The sequence below is a fragment of the Desmodus rotundus genome, chromosome 8 (genome assembly GCF_022682495.2).
Source record: "Desmodus rotundus isolate HL8 chromosome 8, HLdesRot8A.1, whole genome shotgun sequence".
Lineage (NCBI taxonomy): Eukaryota > Metazoa > Chordata > Mammalia > Chiroptera > Phyllostomidae > Desmodus > Desmodus rotundus.
The window spans coordinates 51090383-51110922 of record NC_071394.1 but is presented as its reverse complement, the minus strand read 5'-3'; the positions used below and the strand labels follow the sequence as shown (position 1 = coordinate 51110922).

General features: G+C 37.1%; 1 pseudogene; it reads left to right on the top strand.

Moving 5' to 3' along the window:
- The first annotated feature begins 8387 nt into the window (after positions 1-8387).
- LOC112320784 (alpha-ketoglutarate dehydrogenase component 4 pseudogene) lies at positions 8388-8738 on the top strand (annotated as a pseudogene).
- The last annotated feature ends 11802 nt before the right edge of the window (positions 8739-20540 follow it).

Sequence of the window (20540 nt, the reverse complement as noted above, 5' to 3'; positions counted from 1 at the left end):
TTTTCTTTTTAAATATATTTATTTTTATGTATGCATTTATTTATATACTGGGGAAGGGAGGGAGGAAAAAAGGGAGAGAAACCTTGATGTGAGAAACATCAGTCTGTTGTCTCTCACCTGTGCCTGACGCAGGGATAGAGCCTCCAACCAAGCATATGCCCTGACTGGGAATCGAACTAGTGAGACTTTTTGCTTTGCAGGACGATGCCCTACCAAATGAGCTACACCAGTCAGGATGAAAGTATGCAGTTTCTAGCCTTTTCTCCCCTCTTCCCATTGTCTCTGATCATCACACCAGCAGAATGGAGGGGAGAATCCTACCCAGAACTTTGCCAAAAGAAAGGGAGCACTGGATGCTTGCCCACTGAAATAAAGGCAAGATCAGATGTCTAAGAAATGGCCCGTGGTGGGAGTAGAGGAGAGGTTTAGAGGAATTTGGGACAAGACAGGAATTGGTATGGGGAACAGGACTTTATAAGGGAGACTTCCAGAAGGTTTTAATGTGTATTTTCTCTCATTTACCTTTTTAAGAGATTTTAGTAAATATTTATATTACTCAGCAGAATTTCTGGAATCAGTTTTGTGTTTTTTAGATATTAAACCTTGCGGGCTTGGGGCTTAAGGCAAGGATATGAAGGTCATTTTGTTGAGGTAATTCTGAACAATTTACTAAGAATATTCAAAGGAATATTCAAAGGAATATTCTTAGTAAATAGTGAGGGCTGGTTCCTATGCAGTCACAGGTCTGCAGTGGCTTCTCTTGATTTTCAAAAAAGTTCTAAGTTCTCTTGAAGGCAGGAGATCCCCATCTCCCTGTGTCCTGCCCCACCTACCTTTCCATGGTTCTCACAGGGGTTTGGCCTGCTCCTTGCAGACACCACCGGCCTTGCCTCTGCTAATGTGCCATCCTCTGGAATGTACTTCTCTCATTTTTGCCTCTCAGAATTGTATGTATCCTCATAGGCCCTCTTCCTTTGTGATGTCTTTGCAGTTATTTTCATGTTCAAAAATACCTAAATCCAAAATTCATACCCTGGCTGGTGTGGCTCAGTGGATCCCAGTGGACCAAAGGGTCGCTGGTTCGATTCCTGGTCAGGGCACAAGATTGGGTTGTGGGCCAGGTCTCCAGTAGGGTGTGCGAGAGAGGTAACCACACATTGATGTTTTTCTCCCTCTCTTTCTCTCCCTTCCTCTCTGTCTAAAAGTAAGTAAATAAATAAATAATCTTTTTTAAAAAAGCAAAATTCACTTTGCAAATGTCCCCATAGTTCTGATAAAACTTAAAAAAATACACACACTGACTACTGCTGGGACTTGCATAATTGTAGAATTTTATATGTACAACCCAAATTCCTTCTATTGTAAGTCTGTTACTATTACATCTGACCACTTAGCCAGTCCTACCTGGTGAGTAAGAATTTCGTCCATGTGAATAATAAAAATGTTTTTTCTCTATTTCACATATCACCGAGAAAGGGTTACAGACGGGCACTTTTAAATATATGATTTACAGAGTTACTTGAAGCTATTTGTGTTACTAAAAACTGTTAGTGTAGGAGCAGCTCAAGATGTAAAGAGTTAAGTATGATATTTTGCTAAATATATTAGGCAAGTGCTATCACCAGAAGGACACTTGTTATGCCAGAGTTAACTTAGATGGATGAATTTCTGCCCGTTCAAAGTGTTTCCGAGTAGCAATTGTTACCTGTTTCCAGGAGCGTATTCACCTAGCTGCTAGGTAGGGAAATTCTGTGCAGAAAGTGCACAAATCACACACGATCACTTCTTTCTCCCTGGAATGACAGTCATAGAGGACTACTTTTCAATTAGGGATTGGCTAAGAAAATAAGGATTTCAAAAATTCTTTTTTAATGTTAATTTATTTCCTGTGGCTTTCACTTTTATTGCTGGAAATGAGATCTAGAGCATTCGAGAATAAATTTCTGATCTTTGTTGCTGTGTAGGATGACATAAAAATGTGGCCAGGTGACAAGTCCAGATGTTTTGCTCCTTATCTGCTATTGTGTAGCATATCACAGAAGAGGGAAGTAGCATATTTTGGAGGGTAGGCATTTGTTATAATACTAATTCGATACCTATCAACAAATTGCCAGGAAATAGTAACTAAAATATATCATGTTGAGAATGTGTAGTCATTTACATTTTAACAAAATTAAAATACTATTAAAACATGATTTACTTGGACTTATTGTTAGCCTTTTCAGTTGGATTATCTCATCCATTGAATTCTGTCTCTTTGAAAAGCACACAGCATTTTTCTCTTTATTATTATTACTTTATTGTATTTTTTCCATTAAGTCTCCTTAGACCCACCTCACCCTTGCAGTCACCACACTGTGGTCTGTGTCCATTAGTCCTTTTACCTTTTTGCTCAATCCATCTACTCCCAGCCCTTCTCCCACCCCTTAGCTGTCAGGCTATTCTCTATCTATGAGTCTTTTTCTCTTTTGCTTGTTAGTTCAGTTTGTTCATTAGATTCCACATATGAGTGAAATCATATGATATTTGTCTTTCTCTGACTGGCTTATTTCACTTAGCATAATGTTCTCCAGGTCCATTCATACTGTTGCAAAGGGTAAAATTTTCTTCTTTTTTACAGTCAAGTAGTATTTCATCATAATGCCCCATAATTGTTTTATGCACTCACCTACTGATGGACACTTGGGCTGCTTCCATATCTTGGCGATTGTAAATAATGCTGCAATGAACATAGGAGTGCTTATGTTCTTTCGAATTAGTATTTCAGGTTTCTTTGCATATATTCCCAGAAGTGAGATTGCTAGGTCAAAACACAAGTCCAGTTTTAATTTTTTGAAATATCTCCACACTGCTTTCCACAGTGGCTGCACCAATCTGCATTCCCGCCAACAGTGCAAAAGGGTTCCCCTTTTTCCACATCTTGGCCAGCACTTATTGTTTATTGATTTATTTATGATAGTCATTCTGACAGTGTGAGATGATATCTCATTGTGGTTTTAATTTGCATTTCTCTGATGATTAATGACATTGAACCTCCTTTCATATGTCTATCGACCACCTGTATGTCCTCGTAGGAGAAATGTCTATTAAGGTCCTTTGCCCATGTTTTAATTGGGTTGTTTGTTTTTTGATGTTGAGTTTTATAAGTTATTTATAAATTTTAGATATTAACCCCTTACCAGATGTATCAGAGAGTATGTTCTCCTATTTTGTGGGTTGTCTTTTTATTATATTGATGTTTTCCTTCACTATGCAAAACTTTTTAGTTTGATGTAGTCCCATTTGTTTATTTTTTTCTTCTGTTTCCCCTGCCTGGGGAGATATATCTGAAAAAAATATTGCTATGAACAATGTCTGAGATTTTGCTGCCTATGTTTTCTTTTAGGATTTCTATTGTTTTGGGTCTAACATTTGAGTCTTTGATCTATTTTGATTTTGATTTTGAATTTATTCTTGTGTGTGGTGTTACAAGGTGGTCTAATTTCATTTTTATGCACATTATTTGTTCAATTTTCCCAACACCATTTACTGAATAAACTATCTTTAGCCCACTCTATGTGCTTGCACTTTTTTTGAATATTAATTGACTATAATGTATGGATTTATTTCTGGGCTCTCTATTTTGTTCCATTGATGGATATGTCTGTTTTTATGGCAGTATCATGCTGATTTGATTACAATGGCCTTAATTTCATATTAGGTAGCATGATTCCTCCAACTATGTTGTTCTTAGTCAGGACTGCTATTGCTATGTGGAGCCTTTTGTGGTTCCATATACATTTTTGAAATATTTGTTTCAGTTCTGTAAAATATGTCATTGGAATCTTGATAGGAATTGCATTGAATCTGTAGATTACTTTGGGCAGTACAGACATTTTAATGATGTAAATTCTTCCTATCCATGACACAGTATATACTTCCACTCATTTGTATCTTCTTCAATTTCTTTGTTTAGTATCTAATAATTTTCAAAAAACAAGTTTTTTACATCCTTGGTTAAGTTTATTCCAAAGTGTTCTATTCTTTTTGAAACAATTTTGAATGGGATTGTTTTCTTAATTTTCTTTTCTGTTAGTTTGTTATTGGCATATAAAAATGCAACTGATTTCTGCATATTAATTTTGTATCCTGCTACTTTTCTGAATTCATTTATCAGTTTTAGTAGTTTCTTGGTGGAGTCTTTGGGAAACTCTATGTACAGTATCATGCCATTTGCGAATACAGACAGTTTTACTCCTTACTTTCCACTTTAGATGTCTTTTATTTCTTCTTCTCTAATTGCTGTGGTTAGGACTTCCAGTACTGTGTTGAATAAGAGAAGTGAAAGTGGACCTCCCTGTCTTGTTCCCAACCTTAGGGGAACGCTTCTAGTTTTTACCCATTAAGTGTGATGCTGGCAGTGGGTTTCTCATATACGGCCTTTCTTATGTTTAGGTATGTTCCCTCTATCCTCACTTTGCTAAGAGTTTTTATCATAAATGTGTGCTGGATTTCATCAAATGCTCTTTCTGCATCTATTGATATGATTGTGTGGTTTTTATCCTTCATTTTGTTTAAGTGGTGAATCACATCTACTGATTTGCAAATGTTGTACCAACCTTTCATTCTTGGCATAAATCCCACTTGATCATGGTGTGTGATCTTTTTGATGCGTTGCTATATTAAGTTTGCTAATATTTGTTGAGGATTTTAGTGTCTATATTCATCAGAGATATTGGCCTATAATTTTCTTTCTTTGTAGTGTCTTTATCTGGTTTTGGAATTAGGATAATGCTGGCCTGTAAAATGAGCATGGGAGCCTTCCCTCCTCTTGAAATGTTTGAAGTAGTTTGAGACAGAGAGGTGTTAGTTCATCCTGAAATGTTTGGTAAAATTCACCTGAAAGCCATCCGGTCCATGGCTTTTGTTTCTAGGGAGTTTTTTGATTACTGCTTCAATTTAAGTAAGTGCAATTTGCCTATTCAGATTCTCTGATTCTTCCTGATTTAGTTTTGGAAGATTGTATGTTTCTAGGAATTTAACCATTTTGTTCAGGTTATCCAGTTTGTTGGCTATAGTTGTTTATAATACTTTCTTATAATCCTTTGTATTTCTTTGGTGTCAGTTGTTATTTCTCCTCTTTCATTTCTCGTTTTATATTTTGGGTCCTCTCTCTGTTTTTCTTGATGAGTCTGGTTAAAGGTTTGTCAATCTTGTTTATCTTTTCAAAGAACCAGCTCTTGGATTCATTGACCTTTTGTATCATTCTTTTAGGCTCTATTTTGTTTATTTCTGCTCTAATCTTTATTGTTTCCTTCCTTCTACTCACTTTGGGCTTTGTTTGTTATTCTTTTTCAAGTTCCTTTTAGTGTAAAGTAAGATTGTGTGTGTGGGTGTGTTGGAGATAGCCCTGTGAATTTCCCTCTTAGGATTGCTTTCATTGGCTTTTACCAGCACTGGGCCCAGGGGAAGGTCAGCTAAAGTCTCAGAGCTCCCAGAGCTCTGCCTCTGTCTGCAGGCTTTCTGTTAGGCTTAAAGAGGGAAAGTCTTACAGCTGTTCTCCTCAGCAACAGGGTTTAATCACCACAGGGTGGGGTGAGAGTGATTCTTGTGGGTGGAGCTTTTGCTTCCCCTCAGACTGCTGCCACTTGGAGGTGAGTGCTGCCTGAGAAAGAGGGCTCCTGAAGTATGGGGAATGACTTAGGTCTGGGATCCTGCTGGCTAACTGTTTAATTTTCTTCCCAGGCCACCAGCCCCAGACTTTCCCCGCACATCTCTAGTCCACTCTGCTGGAGCCCAGGGTAAGTGGCTGCAAACAGAATTTTGTGCATTGGCCATTTATGAGGCTCTCGGTGTCTCCAGCTATCTCTCCCTGGTGGGCAGAAACCTTGCTGCTTTTCACAATTATATATTATTTGGGTGCCTTTCCCAGTTCTGATGCTATAGGCTGGGGAGCCCTGCATGGGGTTTAGACCCCACACTTCTCAGGGGTACCCCCTGGCTACTGAAATATCCCTCTGGAACTTCAGCTGCTTCCAGTGGGTGCCCAGCCAGCCCTCTCCCACCTCTGCACTCCTTCCCAGTCTCGTTGTGGTGAAGTGGTTTCTTCCTTCACCACATGCTCTGTGAAGGAATTGTTGTCATGCTCTGTGAATATCCTAAATCTCTGAGTGTAGGTCATTCACATGCATCATGCTCTTGGAGGATTCTTATGTACATTGAGCTTTGGAGACCACCAAAGATTTTTAATTGGGGAGAGTGGGGAGGAGCAAAGATATATTAGAACCTCCAGGAAAGTTTCTTTGAAATACAGGCAATTCCTGACTGCCCTCCATAACTCTGGCCATACCTCTGTTTCAGTAGCTCACTGCCACTCTCTCATCCCCATATGCAGCCACAGCTCTGTACCTACTTTTCCAGTGCATTTGGAAAGATAATTTGTACAAAAGGTTTCCTTGGTTTACCACTGTCAGGAACATGGCCACTGAGCCCCTTGTTAGAGAAGCACTATATATGAAGACCGGTGGTCCAAGAAACTTTTTTTTTTAATTTTAATTTTTTATTGTTATTCAATTACAATGTATTGTTGTGTGCCCTTTCTCCCCATCCCTCCACCCCACCCCGGCTGACCCCCCTCCCTCCCCCACCTCCACCCTCCCCCTTGATTTTGTCCATGTGTCCTTTATAGTAGTTCCTGTCCAAGAAACTTTAAGTAAACCAATGTTAGTCAAACTTTTCTTCCCAACCTCCCTCCCTCCCTTTCTCCCTTCTTTCCTTCTTTTTCATTCCTTTTCATCCCATAGAAGTAGTTTTGAAGGAATCTGCTTTGGGAAATATTTTGGCCACTGCATGAGCCCAACTTTACTTCAGTATTTGAAGATAGTGGAAAGAAAAGGGCAGGTCAGAATAACAAGGGAATGAGGGACAGGTGGCCAGAGAAGGGCAAAGCTGTGGGAGGGACCACTGAGGGTGACTCAAGGTTTCAAGACCTTTAACGAGAGTGATTACAATTAAAGGCATACTGTTGTCCAATGGAAAATAAATATTGAGCTAAATTTAGTAAAATGACAAGTTATTCATCTGAAATTTAACTGTTGTTCCTGAATAGTATGCCCACTGTGAACATTTTGTATTTTTGTTAATATTTTAAAAAATGTAATGTATGAATCTTTAGCTTTGCTTAAATTCTACAGAATGCATAACATTATTCACTTATCATGCTTCGTGTCTACTCTTGGCAGAGTATGTGTTCTCTGCGGATATAAAAGAAATGTGAGTGAACTGTTAAAAAATGTCTTATCTTTATTAAGTGGTAGTTACTTGAGAGAGAATAAGAAAACAAAATACTAAAAATTTTAAGCTCTGAAAGGCTCGTATTTCCAGCTGATGGATTTGTAAAAAGATTATTGATAGTATTGAATTGGCCATTGGTGGGGCCGTGTGCTATGGGACAGAAAGCACCGGCTCTGGGCTCACATGGGTCACAGAGCTGTGGGTCCTGGACAAGGTGCACTCTGAGTTTCAGGTGTCTGTGACATGGAGAAGGGCCATGGTGGGGATTCTCGTTGAGATTAAACAGAGAAGGTGTGTAAAGTACCTGACAGGGATCCCAGTCTGGGAGGCAAGCAGGTGGGTTGGCTTCTTGCTTGCTGGAGTCAGAGCAATGGCAAATCTGTGAAGGTGAATGTCACCATGGCTGCTTCAAAGGTTGGTTATACTTATAGAGATTTTCTGTTCCCAGAACACTTGCCTGTTCTTATGAAGAGAAAAATAGCTTATGTGTTAGGTTTGGAATATTGTCCATTTGTATAACTCTTTCCTGTGACTATTTCTTATGTTACATAATAGATTTAAAAGTAAAGTGTGGTTTGTAAAGGGCAGGATTTATAGTTTGAATTTGAAGTCAAAAGAATAAATTATTACTATTTTAAATATTGGCTCATTAGCACTCATTAATTGATGAAGTGTTAGTATAGTCACTCCTTGAAAAATTCTTCATAGATCACAGTGAAAATAAAAAATACTTCAGAAGAAAGAAAAAATAAACACATAGGCTAGGTTATGTGGACGATGAGTAGTAAACTTGCTTTTCTTTTCTTTTGATGAATTAGATTTTGGCTTAGTTGTATTACTGTTTGTGACCTTTTTCTCTTCAATTTTCTAAACCCACTTATATTTCCTTCTTAGGAAAAATCTTTCCTGGGAATGCTTATTCTATTTTAATGTGTAATTAAATATTTTAAATTATTTTGGTAAAACTTTTAATATATGATAATGAGGTAGTAATTGCTCATTTCAATAACATTCATAGTAAGGTATTTTGAAATGTAGTTTGTCAGTTATTCCTCAATATAGCTGAACTTTAAAAAAAATAAATATACTGGAGCTGTCCCTTCTCAGGGGTCATCATGATGGGCAGTAAGATGGCATCTGCTAGCAGGGTCACCGAGGTAGTCTGGCCACATGCTCCATTAATAAGTTCCCTGACAGAAGAGACCATTCTACACCGAATGTGTCAAAAGTTTTGAGGTCAGCAGGACTACCATCTAACTGTTCTTCAATTTCACAGCATTTTAAGGGAAATAAATTGGCAGATTGGCTGATGCATCAGGGTCCACCAGACACTGCAGAAATAATAAAAACGTTACCTCAGAAATATAGAAGGAAACCTGTCTTAAGAAGAAATTGAATTTATCCAACATGGAGGTCCAGAATACTCACTGACACTGGCTGCTGTTTGTCATCAGACAAAAGGATAGTCTTTACAATAAAGGACTTCCAACATGACAAATGAGAAATTGTACACTAAACAACCTTAATAAATATTCTGTAAACAAAAAAACTGTATAGAAAATTTAGATGCACAATTACATCTCATAATTTATGTATCTTGGTCAGCTCCCCCACAAGCTTACCTAATTGTTTATATACTTTATACTTATTAAAATAAACATTAAAAAATGTTAGCCTATTAATTTACTCTTGATTATCAAGTATTACCAGTGTTGAACTATTAAAAGCACATGACATCTACTTAAACCATCATAGGTTTCCCATAATTTCACTTTTCTTTCAGTTTATATTTAGACATGAATTTATCAGGCAGAATTGCTGCTTTTTGGAAGTGATTTTCCTGAAATTGGATGAGGATCAGTGAAATAATGGCTCCATTATTTATTCTTAATTCTCTTAATATTGTTTTCATTCACGAAGTTACTGGAGTATAACAGGCTTAATAAGCACATCCTACTTGGAATGATATAAATATAACCAAAGTAAAACCAGTGACTTTGTGGTGTTAAGACTGGGGAGTTAACACAAAAGATTATTTGTTAGTTATTTTTAGAAAAAAAGTATAAAATCAGAGGTCAAATGAATATAGCATAGGTATAAATGTTTGACCAAAAATGGCAATTTCTTATGTTTTTAAGGGTGTTAGGAAAGTGTTGTTCTTTGGTTTATTTTACTGTTTTGATTGTAATAATATATGCAAGTCCTGGTAGCCATTAACTTTCTTGAACTTAATGTCTGGAAGCTTCATAAAATCAACCTAAATATTTACCTTGTTAAGGTAATTTATGAAACTTTAAAAAGTCTTCCTGTGCCAAGAGTATATATAATTTTGAAAGTAAAGTCTCACAAAGCTAAATAAATTTTCTTCTGTACCTTTAAAAAAACATACTGGAAAACTCTGGCTGTGCAAGTAATTTTTTTTGCCTCATTTAGGAAGCAATATATTTAGAAAAAGTTAGAATAAAATTGTTAGAGAAGATTACTGCAATTAGAAATGTCCCTGCACATAAACATAAAACAAAGATGCAATGAAATAACGATCTGGAGAAGAGAAAGTGGAAAAAAAGGATATTTATTTTTTATTCTTCACATCCACTTGATTTGCTCTCTACAGATTTTTTTCAGTCTAGAGCTTTTCCCTCCTAATTATTCCTAAAAGCTCTCCTGAAACTGAAGGTTTCATTGTGTAAGATGTTTACAATGTAGGAGAAATTTAGATTATTTTTTTCACAGATTATAACTCACTACCTCCCACCGAGGTTAGGGGAGGAGAAAAGCTCTCAGGCAAATTCTTCTGAAAGCATAGAAGGAAAGGATGTAAACTACAATTATATTATCTCCATCCCTATAGTTCTAACAAATTATTGGGAAAACATGCCTATGTTTATCATAAGCATTCTTTTCCTCTCCAACAGGGCCAGTCGCATTTTCAGTTGAATGTAACAAGCATTTCCATTGACTCTATCACAATACCAGAGATGGCTCAACTCCAACTTGTAAGTAATTAGGGCAGTCTATTTTTTTAATTGATTTTTTTTTAAGAGAGAGAGAAAGAGTGAGAGAAACATTGACTTGTTATTCCACTCATCCATGAATGCGTTGGTTGATTTTTGTATGGGCTCTGACCAGGGATAGAACCCGCAACCATGACACATTGGGACAACATTCCAACCAGCTGAGCAACTTGGCCAGAGCTGGGCAGTCCTTAAAAAAAAAGTCTTTATCTAATAATGAACCCATGAAATTTTAAAATTCAACTGTCTGTGAGTAAGAAGTAATAGACGAAACATTGTAGGAGATGCTATTTATAACACTGGCAGCACTTAAGGTATCTTGTTAACACTATAAGGAATGAAACCACATTCTAATTGGGGTTATATCTAATCTGAAAATAGATTTCCTTAGGGATGAAAATGTTTGGTAGGGTTTAAACCTTTGATCATTTTTCAAATTCCTTGGCATAGAAAGTTGCTCTTTCATATAAATAAAAAGATGACCATGAAGTATAAGTCAAAATTTCCTCAAGTTATTTTGAAGAAAATATTTTTATATCACATCATTTATAGAATGAGTGATAGATTTTTTTCTGAATAATGGTAGCATGCATTTTAAAGGTTGCTCTAATGAATTATTTTGGACACTTAAGTTACTGAAGTTAGTATTCCAAATATAATATTTAAATGTTACCATTTAAACTACCCAAATCATGATTATACGTGGTAACTCAGTCAGTGGCTGTTTTGAAAAATTCCTTTCTAAAACTGAACTTCTCTTGCACAGTTCAAGGAAGGGAGGAAAGGGGAGAGCAAAATGCTTAATATTCAGTCTGAGCTGATAAATGAGAAAAATAAAGAAGATCAAACGACCTCTTCCTGGAATCACTGATTGCTCAAAGTGGAAAAAAAGATTTTTAAATAATTAAATCTCATTTTTAACTGAATGCATCAGTTGAATTTTTACCATATACTCTAAAGTACTTTATAAATCTAAAAAAATAGTCTCAAAATTAAAAAAAATGAATTTTAAGCATTTCATTCTGTTTAATGAGATTAACATCTTAAAGATTATTTAAATTTGCTCAGGATTTTGAGTCAGTTTTTATTTTAAAAAAATTATGTTTAATGACTGGGAAAAATTAATCACATTGGAATCAAGGCAAAATAACCAGGTGGTAGCAAGCCCAGTGGAAAAAGTGCAGGTTTGGGATTAAATTGTTTTTTAGCTATGAGACTCTTAACATTGTGAGGCTGTTTTCTCATCTCTAAAGGAAGATAACAATACCTGATTGTGTTATTAGGAGAATTAATGAGAAAATCAGGATAAACAGTTGATATATTAGGTACTTATTAAATTATAACTATTATTATTGGGAGTTAGTGACCATAATTAACATGATTTTCACATTTTTAAATATATTTTATTGATAATGCTATTACAGTTGTTCCATTTTTTTCTCCCCTTTATTCCCCTCCACCCTGCACCCCTTTCTTACCAGAAATATGTGCCCCCTTAGTTCATGTCCATGGGTCATACATATTAGTTCTTTGACTTCTCCATTTCCTATACTGTTCTTAACCTCCCCCTGTCTATTTTCTGCCTATCATTTATGCTACTTACTCTCTGTATCTTTTCCCCCTCTCTCCCCTCCCACTCCCCTATTGATAACCCTCCATGTGATCTCCATTTCTGTGGTTCTGTTCCTGTTCTAGTTGTTTGCTTAGTTTGCTTTTGTTTTTGTTTTATGTGTGGTTGTTAATAACTGAGTTTGCTGTCATTTTTACTGTTCCTATTTTTTATCTTCTTTTTCTTAGATAAATCTCTTTAACATTTCATATAATAAGGGCTTGATGATGGTGAACTCCTTTAACTTGACCTTATCTGGGAAGCACTTTACCTGTCCTTCCATTCTAAATGATAGCTTTGCTGGATAGAGTAATCTTGGATGTAGGCCCTTGCCTTTCATGACTTCGAATACTTCTTTCCAGGCCCTTCTTGCTTGTAAGGTGTTGCAGACTCTGTTCTGCACAGTCTGAATGGTTTGTGGCTGAAGACGAGAACAAATGCACTCAGACTACAAAAGTCTTGTGGAGAAAAAGGGACAGTACAGTACTCTCTCAGGAGGAGAGCTATGGCGGCTTCCCTCAAGGGGAGAGCGCCCTGACCCTTGCCTGGACAGGCTTTTATTGTTTCTCTCAGGTTTTATTACCTATTACATAGAATGTTGTTGTCTACATTTCAGGTACAACCAAGGAAACGAAAATAACAAATGCAGAAGGGAAAGGTGGTGAGCTGATTACGCTCAGTCCGTGGGAAAGTTCATACAGGCTTTGGAAATTACCTTGAAGATAGGCAATAAACATCTACTGTTTCAGACCGGGGCGAGGGAGTTTTAGCAAGAGCAAGCCAAAAGAGTCTGGATGCGTTTGCTGGGCCTGGTTCCCACGGGAAAACCGGTCTGAGGGTCTGGTTCCTGCCCACCACTTCTCTCCTGTCGGCTTTCCGATGCAGGGCAGCCACATTCACCATTGCCAAGCAGACCTCTTCCCTACAGTAAGGGTTTTTTTTTTTTTTGAGAAATCAGTTGATAGCCTTATGGGCACTCCTTTGTAGGTAACTGTCTCCTTTCCAATTGCTGCTTTTAAGATTCTCTCCTTATCTTTTATCTTGCATAACTTAATTATTGTGTGCCTTAGTGTGCTCCTCCCTGGGTCCAATTTCTTTGGGACTCTCTGGGCATCTTGGGCTTCTTGGAAGTCTATTTCCTTTGCCAGTTTGGGGAAGGTTTCCTTCATTATTCATTCAAGTAAGTTCTCAATATCTTGCTCTTCCTCTTCTCCTTCTGGCACTTCCATGATTCGGATGTTGGAATGTTCAAAGTTGTCCAGAGGTTCCTATGCCTCTCCTCATTTTTTTGCATTCTTGTTTCTTCATTCTGTTCCAGTTGGATGCATATTTCCTCCTTGTGTTCCAAATTGTTGATTTCAGTCACGGTTTCCTTCCCTTCGCTGTTGGTTCCTTGTATATTTTCCTTTATTTCACTTTGTGTAACCTTCATTTCTTCCTTCATTTTGTGACGGGGCTCAATCAATTCTGTGAGCATCCTGATTACCAGTGTTCTGAACTCTGCATCAGACAGGTTGTTTATCTTCTTGTCGCTTAGTTCTTTTTCTGGAGTTTTGATCTGTTCATTCATTTGGGCCATATTTTTTGTCTCAGCACACCTGTTAGGTGTAAGTGGCAGACCCTTTGGTATTCGCCAGGGTGTGGCAACCCTCTTTGCTACCCTTTTTATATGTGGGGGAGGGGTCACAGAGGGAACGATGCTGCTGGATCTGCTCAAGTTCCACTTTCTGTCACTTCCCTCACTTCCTACAATAGGTTTGTGCCCTTTAGGTGCTGATTCCCAAGCAGGTCAGTTTGTGTACATTTCAGGATCCTGTGGGTCTCTCCAACGAACTCTCCTGTGAGGCTGGGAGTTTCTTCCACTGCCACAATCTCCACAGATTTTTTACAGTCTGTGGTTTTGAGTCTTTAGTTTCCTGCACTGAAACCCTGGTTTTCAAGGTCTGTCTAGCTCCCCTGTTTCCCACGGGGCTTGTCTGCATGCAAATGTGAGATTGCCCACGTGATCTGCCAGCTGCTGCCTTACCCAGTCCTCTCTGCCCTGCTGCCCGTCTCTGCCCCTCCTACTGTCTGGTTGAATGTTTCTTTAACTCCTTGGTTGTTGGACTTCTATGCAAATATTTTTCTGGCAGTTCTGGTTATTCTTTGATTTTAAATTGATTGTTATCATATTTTTGGTTGTGTGAGGAAATGAAGTGTTTCTGCCTACATCTCTATTTTGGCCCTCTAAATCAGTCATTCTTTTCAGAGCAGTTACAAAGTCATCTATTTTTATTATTGTTGCTCAAATATAGTTGTCTCCATTTTGCTCCCACCACTACCCCCACCCCAGCCATCCCCCCTCCCACCCTTGATTCTACCCCCCTTTAGTTTTGTCCATATGTCCTTTATAGATATTCCTGAAAACTTTCCACCTTCCCTGCCCCGCCCCCCCCAGTATACCCTCCTACCTTCCCTCTGGTTACTGAAATTAAGAATTTTTGGAGGTCAGCATTTCAGTACCATAAACAAATCCCTTTAAAGACACTGGTTCCTACCGTGGCCAGGTGGTTCAGTTGGCTGGAGTATCATCTGGCACAACAAAAGGTTGCAGGTTCCACCCTGGTCAGGGCACATACCTGCGTTGGGAGTTCAGTCCCTAGTTGGGGAACATAAAAGAGGCAGCCAATCGATATCTCTCACATTGATGTTCCTGTCTCTCTCTCTCTCTCTCTTCATCTCTAAGATAAATGAATATATCCTCAGGTGTGGACTTAAAAGAAAAGAGAAGAAAAAAGAAAGTGGTTCTTCAGCTTGTGATGGTGGAAATGAAAGTCATAGAGTATCTGTGACTATCTTGATCTGGCCAATATAATTTACTCTGTGCCAAATAACTGCGTGGGGATTTACTTAACCCATCTCAGGTTGTTGTGACAATTGCTGAGATATTCCTGATATATTGTGGTTGCTATTCTTATTTAAAAGGAAATTATAAATTAATAACAATAATTGGCATTTTTAATTCTACTAAATTTAATTCTCTTTCTTTAGATTAAGAAAATGAGCTAGATTATGTCAATATCAGCAGCAAGATACTCAAATCAATTACTGTTAATCTGTCTACCTTTGAATAATGTAAAACATGAATAAATCAAGAAAATTTATTGTTGTTGAAATAACCTACATCAATCCATATACTTGTTTTAGTATATTTATGTTAATGAGTAAGTTTACAAAAGTCCAAAAAAAACCATAACTAAAAATTTTTTCTAAAAACAAGTGCTGTGTTATAAATTAAATTTAAAAGTTTTTATTTATTTATGTTTAGAGAGCGGGTAAAGGAAGGAGAAAGAGAGAGAGAGAAACATGAATGTGCCTCTCACACATCCCCTACTGGAGACCTGGCCCACAACCCAGGCATGTGCCCTGACTGGGAATCGAACTGGTGACCCTTTGGTTCACAGGCCTGTGCTGAATCCACTGAGCTATACCATCCAGGGCCTTATAATTTAAATTTAAAATATTGTATCCAAATTTACATTCTCCTGGGAGTAGATCGATAGAAGTTGGACCTCATAATATTCCCCTGTAAAATTAGAGTTTGGAGATTTAGTGATTTTTTCTGTAGAACTCATCTATAATATCTAATTATTTACTTAACAAAATATTACAACCACACTATTACAGATTAATACATTTTAAGAATATATCTGAGTTATTTAGGTGATGTCAAGTTTATTTTTATTTTTGGTTCATTTAGATATAATAAAACTTCAGTGGGGAAGTCTTCATTTAAAGTCTCTAAAAGTACTGATTAATTGCTCTCTCTCTCCATACACATTAGTCTACATTCTTAGGATTAAACTACAAATTAAAAGTTCACAGATTCTTTAAATAAAATATAACTATATTAAATCTGTGTATACTTTTAATTATATAAAAAATCAGCTTATAAATGACATTTTTATTTTCCCCTCTGCCACAAGAATTTCTTAAGAATGTAAATCTAAATGAAGAAAAAGTGGCTGGCATCATACTAAATGTAAAAAAACATGAAAATTTTAATTTTATGTCATTAAGATGAGTATAATAAGAGACTTCTCAAAAATAACTGATTTGTTATGACTCCCGGTCAAGATGGCAGCATAGGCAGACATGGCTCACCTCTTTGCACAACCACATCAAAATTACACTAAAATATAGAGCAACCATCACTTAGAACTGTCAGAAATTGAGTTGAGTGGAAGCCTGACAACACAGAATTAAAGAAACTACCTCCATCCAGACTGGGAGGAGGGGTGCAGATGTGTAACTTGCCGGTACATCACACACATGTGGTGGATAAAAACTTGGGATTGATATCTTGGGAGCAAGGAGTCCCAGCCCTACACCAGGCCCCCCAGACCAGGGTTCCAGTGCCAGGAAAATAAGTCCCCATAACTTCTGGCTGCAAAAATCCAGCAGGGATTGAGTAGGTGGAAGAAACTGCTGGAACCCCAAGCAGTTCCTCTTAAAGAACGCACAGACAGACTCACCTACTCAGACTCACACCCTCTGAGCTCCAGCATTGGGGTAGCAACTTGAAAGGTCTACAGGGAGAAACTGAAATGTAGGCATCAAGGTGAGCAAAGGCCATTGTCTGTTTTCTAAACCCTACCTCCACAGAGCCAGAGAGCTGGCAAGCTGATGAGATATCTGAGACTCCATCAACCTGGCTAACACTGTTTGACCCCTTTGGAGATCTCCAGAGATGCCACCCCACCCAACTTATGGGCCCACCCAAGCTGCTTTTCCCAATGAATGGCTGGTCTTGCTTCATGCTTCACAACTTCCTAAATCCTATCAAGCTAGCAACAACTGGCTTCAGTGAGTCCCGGGCCTAGTACTAGCAGCAGCCAGCCTAGATTCAGAGCTTGGCTTTGCCTGGGAATCTCCAAGCCCAGCACAAGTAGCAGCTACCTCAGATTGATTTATAACTCAAGTAGGGTAGCCCTAGGCAAACATAATAGGTAGGGGTTGACCTTGAGTTGTACCACCTGGGCCACCAGGCCAGAGCACCCAGTGGACAACTACAGACCACATTGGGGCACTACTACCCTGTCCCTGCATAGCTGATCTTCCATGGAGGGCAGAGGCTGGTGATAACTGGTCACAGCCAATCCTTGCTGATTGATCTGGGTAAATCCCTCCCATTGATCTGCCAACAACAACCAAAACTTAAGTACAAGAAGAGGGTGTACTCAGTTCACACTGAAGATGTAACTCAAGTACCCACCTTGGGTTAATGTGGAGGCTGTGCCACTGGACCCTACACAACACGTACTACATTAGGCCGCACTGCCAAGACACAGAGTCAAACCAGCTCTATGTAATACATAGAAACAAACACAGGGAGGCTGACAAAATGAGCAGATAAAGAAACATGGCCCAAATGAAAGAACAGATGAAAAAAGAGCTAAATGAAATGGAGATAAGCAAAGTATTAGTTGCAGAGTTAAAAACACCAGTTATAACAATGCTTTGGGAATTTAGTGAGGATCTCAGCAGCATAGAAACATCCAGTCAGAAGCAAAGGAGTCACTAATGGAAATATGGAACAATTTAGAGGTAAACAACAGTAGAGTGGATGAAGCTGAGAATCAAATCAATGATTTGAAACACAAAGAAGCAAAAAAAAAAAAAAAAATCAGAAAAACAAATAGAAAAAAGAATCCAGAAAAAAATGAAGTTAGTATAAGCAGTCTCTGGGACAACTTCAAGCATTCCAACATTTGCACTATAGGGGTGCCAGAAAGAGAAGAGAAAGAGCAAGACATTGGGAATCTATCAGAATAAATAGTGAAAGAAAACTTCCCTAATTTGGTGAAGGAAATAGCCATGCAAGTCCAGGAAGCACAGAGTCCCAAACGAAATGGATGCAAAGAGGCCCACTCCAAGACATATCATAATTAAAGTGCCAAAGGTTAAAGATAGAGAGAGAATCTTAAAAGGAGGAAGAGAAAAGAAGTTAATTACCTACAGGGGAATTCCCATAATACTGTCAGCTGATTTCTCAAAAGAAACTTTGCAGGCTAGAAGGGATTCAGAAGAATTATTCAGTCGTGAAAAGCAGGGACCTATAGCCAAGTTTGCTCTACCCATCAAAGATAACATTTAGAATTGAAAGGCAGATAAAGAGTTTCCCAGACTAGAAAAAAACTAAAGGAGTTCATCATCACCAAACCATTGTTATAGGAAATGTTAAAGGGACTTATTTAAGAAAAAAGATCAAATCTATGAACAATAAAATGGCAAAAAATACAAATCTATCAACAATTGAATCTAAAAAAATAAACAAAGCCAACAAGAAGAACAGAGACAGAATCATGGATACAGCGTTTTGATAGTTGCCAGATAGGAGAGAGGGCATGGGGGAATGGGTGAAGAGATGAGGGTACTAAGAAGTGCAAATAGGTAGTTACAGAATAGCCATGGAAATATAAAGTAGAATATAGGAAATGGAGTAATCAAAGAACCTATATGCATGACCCATGGACATGAACATGGTGGGGGGATTGCCTGAGGGCTTGGAGGGCACTGGGTGAAGGGGGGTCAAAGAGGGCAAAATCCGGACAACTGCAGTAGCATAATTAATAAAGTACAATTAAAAAAGATAAAGGCAAGAGACATTACAAAAATAATAATAAACAGCTAATAAAGATAAAATAAAATAAGAAATAATTGATTTGTGTTCCTACCGTAAAATGGAGTCTTTCTTGGTTTATCTTTGTGCATACGGTAATTTTAAAGTTTTAAAACCAAGTTTAATTAACATATTGCAAATAGAGTATTAAAAATTATGTCATTCTTTATTTTTACTATATATTATTTTCTTATATGATTAACATTTCATATATGTATGAGGTACATATTTAATTATGTAAATTATACCTGAGAGTACAATGAAAAGTTATTTTTATATGAGCTTTATTAATATGTCAAATAATCACGATCAAAGTCCAATTTTATAATTTTTATTTAATAATATCTAAATTCATTTATTCATATTTTTTGTTTTTATTTGCAAAATATGAATTTTGTTAGAATTAAAAAATCTTTTGTTTTTCTTTGAATTAAAGGTATTTATAGCAAAAGTTATATATTAAGATACAACTACTGTATGTGTATATATGTATAAGTATTTATTTTCTAAATTGATAAGTAAGATTCTTTTTTTTAAGTTACAATGTAAGATATTGTTTTCTTAATTAAAAAGATTTCCCTTTGTACTTAGACTGAGGAGCTACTTGTCGTGGAGTGAGAAGAACATGTGGGCTGCCTGGATGTTCTGTCTGGAATGTAGCAACACACCCTAATACATTCAATTAGTTTCATTTAAAAACAACAATTAAAAAATAGGAAACCTACAATAAAATCATAGAAAATCCATCCTTTTACAGTGCACAAAGCAAAAGACAATAAAATCATTGACTTTTTATCACTTTTCCTCTGTTTTTGTTGGTGTCACAAAGACATAGGCGTGTCTGTACTGGCAATCTCCTTCATTCTTCAGCATCTTCGATCTCTCCCATAATTCAGTGTATCGCATCTATTCATGTACATAAACATACACACTCTTTGTCAGAAAAACAATCTCAAGATTGCTGTTTGGCTTCAGGATCATTGTGAAGCTACATTTTCCATTTTTAGTTTTATTTGTTTTATTGGCCTGTGGGCAAAGACTTTATGTTATGAAATTGCTTGAAGAATGAGAAGAATAGCATGTTTTTAGTTAGTTGCACTTAGATAGTAATTATTATACTTACAACATTTGGAAAAATAAAGTAGCTTTTGCTCATAACTATCTAGAGAGCTGGAGAGCTATTTCTATAAAGTGAAGAGTCTATTGAATGATGGAAAATAAAATTTATCAGTGATACATATTTGGCTGAAACACATAAAATAGCCTAAAAGGGTTACATAATTAGTATGGTTTCAGTAAGGTAAATTGTTTCAGATGGAATTCTATGAAATTAGATTTTAAGCATTCTCATAGATGACTAATGTGCTTCAGAAATATATTCTATGCTAAATATACATTTAAAACTTACAAAGATTGATTAAAAATATCTCCAGTGAAAATGTTTATTTTACTACATGATACTCATTTTCTCATTGTATTAATCTCAACAAAGAGATTGAGAGGGTAATGAATAGAGAGACTTTTAATTTGTCCCTACAGAGATAATTTTCTCACATAGGGAAATAAGTGATTGACAGTTGAAGAGGGTAAAATATTCAAGGTTTACTTTGTAAAGGTAACATCCACACATCGCAGATACAATCTCATTATTTAAGCAGCAAGGCAGGAAGTTAACAATGTTTATTCCAGAATACTGAAAGTTAGATGGTTAAATTGGCTGTTCTGAATTTGGAATTTAGTAGACAGCCCAGTTAATCTCTGACTTATCTGGATAATTACCTGAACTTCCACTTCACTTTCTGGTGTACATCCTTTGCTTTGAAAGACAAGGTACAGCTACTGAAGGGAGCACCTTGAAGACAGGAAGGGTGTTTGATATTTTGGGGAGGGGGAGAGTGTATGGGTCTTATCACTTCCTACATATTTAAAAAATGGCTCATGGATTGGAAAATCTAGCCCTATCTAAAGCAACTTTCTTCCATAT